This window comes from Solanum pennellii, chromosome 9 (assembly GCF_001406875.1).
Source record: "Solanum pennellii chromosome 9, SPENNV200".
In the NCBI taxonomy this organism is placed as follows: domain Eukaryota; kingdom Viridiplantae; phylum Streptophyta; class Magnoliopsida; order Solanales; family Solanaceae; genus Solanum; species Solanum pennellii.
In genome coordinates, this window is record NC_028645.1 from 16758995 (window position 1) to 16768670 (window position 9676).

General features: G+C 33.4%; 1 long non-coding RNA gene across 1 annotated transcript in view; it reads right to left on the reverse strand.

Moving 5' to 3' along the window:
- LOC114078647 overlaps positions 1–1974 on the reverse strand; it is a 6593-nt gene extending 4619 nt beyond the window's left edge. Inside the window, exon 1 of the long non-coding RNA XR_003580343.1 lies at positions 1386–1974. This is a non-coding gene — a long non-coding RNA (uncharacterized LOC114078647). The remainder of the gene's footprint in view (positions 1–1385) is intronic.
- Positions 1975–9676: the final 7702 nt, after the last annotated feature.

Consider the following 9676-nt stretch of genomic DNA (forward strand, 5'->3'; position numbering starts at 1 on the left):
CTACCCCCCCCCCCCCCCAAAACCATGTAGCCACCATGGATAGAGAAGGGTCATACTTTTTATATGATTCCTTAGTGTTTTTTAGCATAGACTAGTGATCCACTTAGTAGTAAAGTTCTATACACTCGGCAAGGTATATGACGACCCTAGCAGCGTAAAGAAAAATGTTATATCATAGCAATAGACCATATGTGATGGTGTTGACATCCCGAGAGAGGGCCCAACGTCTCGGTGACTCAATTTTAAAGGAATTAGTTAAAAGAAATTTAATAAAAGTGTAAAGAGATAAAAAGAGGGAGTCGCCATCTAATTTTTAGAAAAACTAGGAAATCAATTAATTAATTAACTCAATAGAAAGTCTATTAAACCAATTGATCTAGATAAGGGTTCAAGTTATTCCGAAGGGAAAGATTTAGGGCATCCTTCGAAATCCACAAATGTGGGTCCCAACTGAATTCATTTTTTTCAAATTAAGAAGGAGAATAAAATAATGTACAAGTATACTAAACATCTAGTAACAAAAGTAATATGATAAAACAATAATATAGACGCCTAAATTTGTCTATCGTCAATAATAAATAATAATGAATACGAGTAATATTCGAACCTAATTCAAATAGCTTCTATGGGAAGCGCCTTTGGAAATATGTAAATAGTTAGTAAAAGTGTTAGTAATGAATAAATATGAATAAACACGATAATAACTTAAAAATCAAAACCCGTCTTATTAACATGGGAGGTCTTGAAAATCGACAATAATTTCTTCATCGTCCAATTTTAGACTTGTTATATTTCCAAGCATAAAATTAATATTACACAAACAAAGGACAAAATAAAATAAATTGAAACAACTAAGGTAACAACATAATAATATAATAACAATAACCATATAATAAATAAAACAGGAACACACCAACTTGCTGAAAATCCTTTAAAGACACATACAATCATTACGTAAATTAGAAGCAACCAAATATACACTATAAAACAAAACGACTAAAACATATATAATATAAACAAAATAAAAGAAAAATGGATATCCACTAAAAGATATCAAAATGAACTACATTAAAAAAAATTGAAAACAGAGCTTCATGAGAATATGAACAAGTCATAAAATGAACAAATTAAAATAATGAAAGTGAACAGTTATCAATTACTACTCCATACTATGAAATAAAATATGTAAATCAATTAGTCAATATCCAAAATGAAGTACAAAATCAAAGTTAATTTATGAACAAAGCAAAAAATAACGAGCAAATATTAAATAAGAACAATCCACTCAACATTTGAATCAATAACAAAACTTATTGAAATAAATTATTTAACAAATGAAGTACAAGACAAATATTAATCAAATGTAAAGAATTAAAGAGGCTCACTGGACAAAAGTTTTTCGGATCTAGAGATGCCAGTTACTACTTCACTAGAAATAAAACCACGCCGGAGAGAGAACGGAACAACAACGAGGCATAGCTTTGGATAGCCGGAGCACCTGCAAAAGGAAGAAAATCGTTAAGGGGGAGAGGCGAAGGGACATGTTGCGTGAGTTGCTGACTAGAAACGGGAAAAATGGAAATGGAGTTTTTCGGTCTTTTGGTCTCTGGGTGGGTTCTGGTTGATGTTCGCTTCTGGAGTTGCAATGGTGTTGAGGTAGGTTCTGACAGTGATTTGGTAGTTGAATGGCTGGTCGGAAAAGGGAGGAGAGGAAGGAAGATAATGATGGGTCTAGCTGGTTCCCAATTGTTGCTTGAAAAAAAGAAACAGGTTTTGAGCGGTGAACTCGCCGGATTCCGGCGGAACTTCGTAAAAATTTTTCACAAAAAAAGAATGAACAATAAAAAAATCTCTTAAACCCTAAAAATCTTAAATATTCCTAAATTTTATCCACCACCTTAACCTAATGAGTCAAATATTCTATATACAGGGAATTCTTAAAAATGGACCTAAGTTAAGGGCTAGAGATCGTGACCCAAAAATTGTTGGTTGATAAGATAGTTGTGTATACAAATTTTATTCAAATTTTAATGACTTTTTAGACTTCGCAGAATATTAAAATGAATAAACAATGTAACAAATAAAATGAATATTATAAAAAAATGTAATAAACATAACAATGACATGTAAAAATATAATTTAACTAAAATTATGATTTTATAAAAAATGAACAAATATTTGAACTTCCGGCTGTGACAAAATAATATAAACAAAACAATCGATAAAAATCCTAATACTTTGAGAAAAAGGATGACTATCATAAAATTGCATTAAAATGACATAACATGTATTTTGAACTATTTAAAATAAAATACTCAAATAGTATTAATTTGAAAACTATCAGACTAAAATTTGGTGTCAACATATGGTTATCGGTTAGAGAAACTCCCACATAAGTATTGTGTATTCTTATATACTATATTTTCATATACAAACAGAGTTCATATTGTATCTTTTCATACAAACAAAGTTGTTAATTATTTCTTAAAAGTTTTTCCTTATACTGTATTTACATTAATGCTTTATACAGAAATGAGTTAAGTTCAGGTCAGCTGAATTAAGACCAATTTGTTCTTTTAGTTCATTTCAAGCTTATGTCATATTTCAGCATTCCCCTCAAATACTCTTACATTCAATGTACTAATATCATTTGGTCTGCATCTTTTTATGATTCATACACAGGTAACCGAGATCAATATAGAATGCTTCGTTGATCCATTTGAGCATTCATAGTTTTGTGGTGAGTCTCTTTGCTTTTTGGAGGATCCCTTTCATTGCTTTCAGTATTTTAGTTCATTAGGATGTCGTGGGCCTTGTCTCGACATCGATCTCAGTTATTAGAGGCTTTAGAGATAGTCAATCAGTTAGCTCATTTGTCACTACTTTATTATTGGCTTAGGTTTTAAGATTTGAGTAGCCATCTTGACTAGTTTGAATGATTCTTTTAAGACATTCTAAGTTTATTTCATACGTTTCTTATTTGAGACCATTTCCTGTGTTTAAGTGTTCGCTGAGTAACTAAGTCAGGCCAAGGGTTCTCTTGGGACCAACAATGCTTCTCGAGTGTCATCCCCCCAGGTGTAGGCTTGGGGCGTGACAAACTTGGTATCAAAGCACAAGATTCAAGAGACCTAGGGAGTCTATGAAGTCTTGAAGTATTGTCTCTAGAGTCCAAGTTATCGGTGTGAAGCGCAACATCTATGATTAGGAAGTTGCAACATTTAGAAATTTCCCTCATTTCTTTCATACTCATGTCTATAAAGTTTCTTCTAACTTGTGCTTGTGTGTGTCTTTTAGATCATGCCTCCACGAAGAGTTGTTCGAGATCGTCTGTCTAGATAGAATGTTGAACCATTTGAACAAGGGGTACATAATGCACCAAAAATGAAACCCCAAGGAGAGGTCACCAATGTTAAGTGCTATTAGGCTATCCGGATGTTAAACCAAGTTGAGACCGATCAAGATGGGTACCATAGAGGGAATCTTCAGGAAGTGGTTGATACTTTCAGGATCCGCGAGTTCTTAAGGATGAATCCTCCTAGATTCACAAGTTCTAGTGTTACTGAGGATCCGGAGAGTTTTGTTGAAGATCTTCAAAAGGTTTTTGAGATCATGCATGTAAAACTAGATACATACCAAATGAAATGTGTCGCTAGGATATGGTTCGACCAATGGAAGAAGAACCGAGTTGAGGGAGCACTACATGTGAGTTGGGATTGTTTGAAGGAGGCCTTCTTGGGCATTTCTTTCCCCTAGAACTGAGAGAGTCTAAGGTAAGAGAGTTCCTCACTCTTAAGCATGATTTTTTGAGCGCTCATGAGTATAGTCTGAAGTTCACACAACTCTCTCGCTATGCTCCCGAGATGGTTGCTAACATGAGGAGCAAGATGAGTTTATTTGTTGCTGGGTCATCACACTTGTCAAGAAAGGAAGGCTAGGCAGTTATGCTGATAGGGGATATGGACATAGCAAGGATAATGATCCATGTGCAACAAGTTGATGAGGAAAAGTTGAGGGATAGAGAAGAGTTTAAGAACAAAAGAGCTAAGACATTAGGGAATGAGTCCGAGTAGCAGAAAATTAATGAAAATCGGTATTATTTCCAACGGAAACAAAAGGGACCTGCTCCATCATCTGCTAGTACACCTACACCAAAGAACAAAAATGAGTACAATAGTAAGAATTTCAAAACTACACCTGCTTATTCTCAGGGTAGTATGGCACAAGGGGGTAGTAAGCCTCCTGCATGTGCTACGTGGTAAAGGAACCACTCAGGGACGTGTCGTGATGGATCCACTGGTTGCTTTAAGTGTGGCTAGAAAGGTATTTTATGCGAGAGTTTCTGAAAAACAAGCAGGAATGGTAACGGGGGCAATAGAGCCCAGTCTTATTTAGTTGCTCCAATAGAAAAAACTACATCTAGAGGAGATACTTCAGGGGCACGCGGAGGAGGAAATCGTATGTATGATATCACTAGTCTAAAAAAGAAAGAGAATTTTCCAGATGTTGTTATTGGTATGATACAAGTCTTTAACTTGGATGTTTATGCTTTGCTAGATCAGCAGTGAGTTTATCCTTTGTAAATCCTTATGTTGCAACAAATTTTGATGTTATTTTTGAGTAACTTAGTGAATCCTTCAGTGTTTCTACAACAATTGGTGAATCTATTCTAGTAGATAGAGTCTATAGTGATTGTACCATTTCCATCAATCACAAGAACACCATGGCGATTCAGTTGAGTTAGACATGATAGATTATGATGTCATTTTTGGTGTGGACTAGCTTCATGTTTGTTATGCCTCAGTCAATTGTAAAATTCGAGTTATCCAGTTCCAGTTTTCAAATGAGCCAGTCTTAGAGTGGAAAAGTAGTTCAGTAATGCCTAAGGTTCATTGTATTTCGTACCTCAAGGCCAAAAAGTTTGTCTCCAAGGGGTGCGTCTATCACTTAATTCGTGTTAATGACTCTAGTGTTGAGATACGCCCTATTCAGTTAGTTTCAGTGGTAAAAGAGTTTTCAGAAGTCGAGAGAAAGACATTTTGATATACACATTCTTCCTAATAGTCGTCATATATCTATTCCTCCATATAGAATGACACCAACAAAGTTAAAACAATTGTAGGAGCAGTTGAAAGATCTCCTAGAAAAGGGTTTTATCCGAGCAAGTGTCTTACCTTGGGACGTTTCGGTCTTCTTTGTGAGAAAGAAAGATGGTCTTAGGATGTGTATAGACTACCGTCAGTTGAATAAGGTTACAATCAAGAATAAGTATACTCTTCCAATAATTGATAATCTTTTCGATCAACTTCAGGGTGACACTTGTTTCTCCATGATAGACCTTAGATCTGGCTACCATCAGTTAAGAGTAAAGGAATGTGACATTTTTTCAGGACCTGTTATGGTTATTATAAATTTCTGCTTATGTCGTTCGGTTTAACTAATGCGCTTGCAAATTTTATGGACCTTATGAATAGATATGTTTGTTATCCTGTTCATTGATGACATTCTAATCTATTTGAGAAATGATAAAGATCATGTTAGTCATCTCAGAATAGTTCTCCAAACTCTAAAGGATAAAAAGTTGTTTGACAAGTTTTCTAAGTGTGATTTTGGCTTGAAACTGTGGTATTCTTAGGCTACATTGTTTCCGGTGATTGAATTAGAATTTATACTCAGAAAATAGAGGCAATGTAGAATTGACCTAGACCCACATCTCCAAATAATATTAGTAGTTTCTTGGGGTTGATGTAACGACCCAAATGGAGTTGTGAGTGGCACCCACACTTCACCTCCTAGGTGGGAGAACCAACAAATTTAACCTTCACTTACAAAATACAAGCATAATGTGAAAGCTCAAAATCTTACTAAATATCATTTCTCAAAACCAGAAAGTAATCGCATCAAGGACATCTAATCTCCAAATACTAAGTCTAAGAATATCAAATACACCAGAATAAAAGAATAAAATGATATGTGTCCGTAAATATAGGACATCATGTCATGACCGAGAGAATCCAACGCAAGCTTGAATTAATAGCTCACCTTAGAACCTGATCTGCTAGAGACGGACTAGAGTTGAGGGAAAGTTAAAGTTGCTGGTACACTCACTACACTCCATAAACTGGAAAAAAAAAGCACAAGTAGGGCTCAGTACAGGGCAACATGTACTAAGTAGGTATCATCGGCCAACCTAAAAAAAGAAACTAATATACAATGAATAATAGTATGGACTCAACTATAGCACTTAACAGGTGATAAGCAACAAACAACATGAACCAGTGTCGACAACACTAAAGTAAGTATGTAATAAGTCAACAATATCAAAATCATCCATGAGGACTCATGCCTTTAACTAAACCATTTGGGAAATTGAGTTCTTTGAGATTGACTACATTCTGTTAATTCCATATGTTTTTTTCCTTTAATACTATCGTGTCAGAACGTAACACTTTTATCCAATTATACTGTGTTGAAACGTTACACTCCGATCCAAGAATACCGTGTTGGAACGTGACAATTCGATCCAAGAATACTGTGTCGGAATGTGACACTTCGATCCAAGAATATCGTGTCGAAACGTGACACTCCTATCCAAGAATTCTTTGTTGGAACGTGACACTCCAATCCAAGAATACCGTGTCAAAATGTGACACTCCGATCAAATTATATCGTGTCTGAACATGACACTCCTATCCAATAATACCATTAATTTATCACTTATTATCACCACTTTCTATTCATTGATAATATTTCATCAATCCTTCTTTATTCAAGGCATCACTTCGATAAAGAGGGTTCAAAAATATATATTCCATGGTCTCAGGATTTCAGATCAATCACAAAACACACAACCAAGCTACACAACCACACTATCAAGTACATAAAAAACTTCACAATATCATTCAATGTTTATCAATCACTACTAAGAGTTTACTATCAAATAGCATAAACGATAACCTACCTCCACCTAAGAGTTGAAGTCAAGCAAGCTACTTCCTCAAATTTTTCCTTTCCTCAATGCCTCCAAATGTTTTCAATCCGTAGACGTTGCATCAAACTTGTCGGCGGTGCTAAGAACCAAGAAGATGGGGTGCATGCTATTTGTATTCTGATAACCAAATAATACAACCCTTCTTTCTTTTATTTAATTGATTTATATATGGGTATAAATTATGGATTAATAAATATTAAATCCTATTAATTTTAGTGTTAATTCATAAATGTAGTTATGAGTAGTTCAAAATACCTACTTACAATCTATCGAAATAGTCTTTTATGCAATGAAAAACTCTAGTAATCAAAACGACCAAATGAATCGGTACAGTTGGATATCATAGAAGGTTCGTAGAGGGGTTCTCATCTATTTTGTCCTCTTTGACCATGTTAGCTTAGAAAACAGTTAAGTTTCAATGATCTGAAGCTTGTGAGAAAATTTTTCAGGAATTGAAAAAGATGTTGACTACTGCCTCAGCATTGACCATACCAGAAGGTTCTCAACGTTTTGTCGTATATTGTAATGCGTCTAGAGTTGGTTTGGATTGTGTGTTAATGCAGAATGACAAAATCATAGCTTATGTCTTTAGTCAATTAAAAGTTCTTAAGTCTTCATTGTTGCATATCAACGTATTAATATGAGTTATGAGCGCAAAATAGCCATTGAGGACACTAAACCATTGAATAGTAAGTCCTAAATGAGTTGAAATTCCTAATTCATGAGAGAGAAAATAGGAAAGATGGATATTTGAAAAATATGATGCCTAATATTAAGCCTAAAAATACACTAATCGAAAGATATACTTTTAAATTGAAAAATAATTATTAAATAGATATTATAGCAGTGGATTATAGATTTATTGAACTTGAAAGATATACTTTTAAATTGAAAAATAGCTATTAGATAGATATTATAACAGTGAATTATAAATTTATTAAACTATAGTCATATATAACAAATAATTACATAGCATATATTATCTTCTTATGTAATTTTTCCTTCTTTAATTTCAATTAATACTAATTCAGGTTAAATTGGAAAAAAATATTCAATTATTCCTTAACAACAAGTATTTTGAAATAATAGTTTTTAATAAACATGACAATAAGAAAGGCAGTTGTATTATTATGAAGTCATAGAATAGTGATTTTGCTGGCAATATAAAAGTTAGTAGTTGTGTTTTTGGTTCTTGACTTTGAGGATTATCATGAAACCCGAGAAATGACAGGTCAGCATTGACACGTCATTAATAGTTTGACCTAATAATGAGATCTTCTTCAACATGTGACAAATCAGCCGTCCAAGAAATTGCTGCTTTTTTTGCCTCCATTTCTGTGATTCATTTTAAGCATCCCACAAATCATTACTACAACAACTACTTTATTCAACTTTAGAGGAGATCTTTATTTTCTTTTTAAAATTTTATTTATGCATTTTCTAATAATTTTATTTACTCTTTCTTGACAAAATGTTATTAACCAATTTGCTTAATTACATAATACTATAATTTTTTAATTATGAATTATAGCCGCGTATTAGGGGAGGTGATAGGCGAGCGAGACTAGAAGAGGTGAGTGAGATTAGGAGAGGGAGGAGAGAGGCGAGTGAGGATTAGGAGAGAGAGGTGAGAGGCGAGAGAGGTTGGATACATGTGGTATCCATTGTTATCAGGTTATATCACGAATATAATCGATATAATTGATTTGTATATTGTATTCATTTTAGGAGGAAACAAATGAACAAAATTAAGAGAGGAAAGAGAGAGCATAAATACATGTTGTTTCCGATTCATCACGAATACAACTGATGCAGAATACAAATACAAATATAATTGTCTAAATGCAATTGATTTGTATCGCATATTGAATATAATTGTATCAATAGTATTAACGAACAAAATTTGTGTATGATTGACAGAATAAAAGTTGTAATAATACAGTGATACATAACACATATATAATTGATACATAATACAAAATATAATTGATATAAAATAACAAAAATACTATCGTCATATTTAAGTGGAATAGTTTTTGGGTTGCAATGGTTTGGGCGGGTGTGAGAGGGGGCAAGAGGGAGGGACAGAGAGAGGCGAGGGAGACAAAGGGAGAGAAGAGAGAAATTTGTTATTAAACTCTACATATAGCTACAAATTATAATGACATAATACATATCATAAACTTGACTTCAAATTTCAAGTTTGACCTTCAACTTTTATAATGCACAAACAGGCACCTTAACTATCCAACTTTTAAATAAATAAACACATGAGTCCTACATGACACAATACATGTCGGACACCACATAAAACAAAAAATGACATATAGGATGATATGCAGGACATGTGTGTCTATTTGTTCAACTTTATACAAGTTTAAGTGCATACTTGTGCAAACCCAAAAGTTACAGGACATAAATGTGATTCGAAACCAAGTTAAAGGGCATATTTATGTATTATGCCAATTATAATATTTTGAACTATAATGATTCTAAGTACGTATCACATATTTGTCTTGTCATATAATTTTCCTTGTAAAAGTTATTTGGGTTAACATTTTTTTTTAGTTTATAATATATAATTTACAGGTAACTCTAGGATTTTAATTTTGAAATTAAGGAAAATTAACTACAAAAATACATGTGACTAGAATATATATATATATATATATATATATATATATA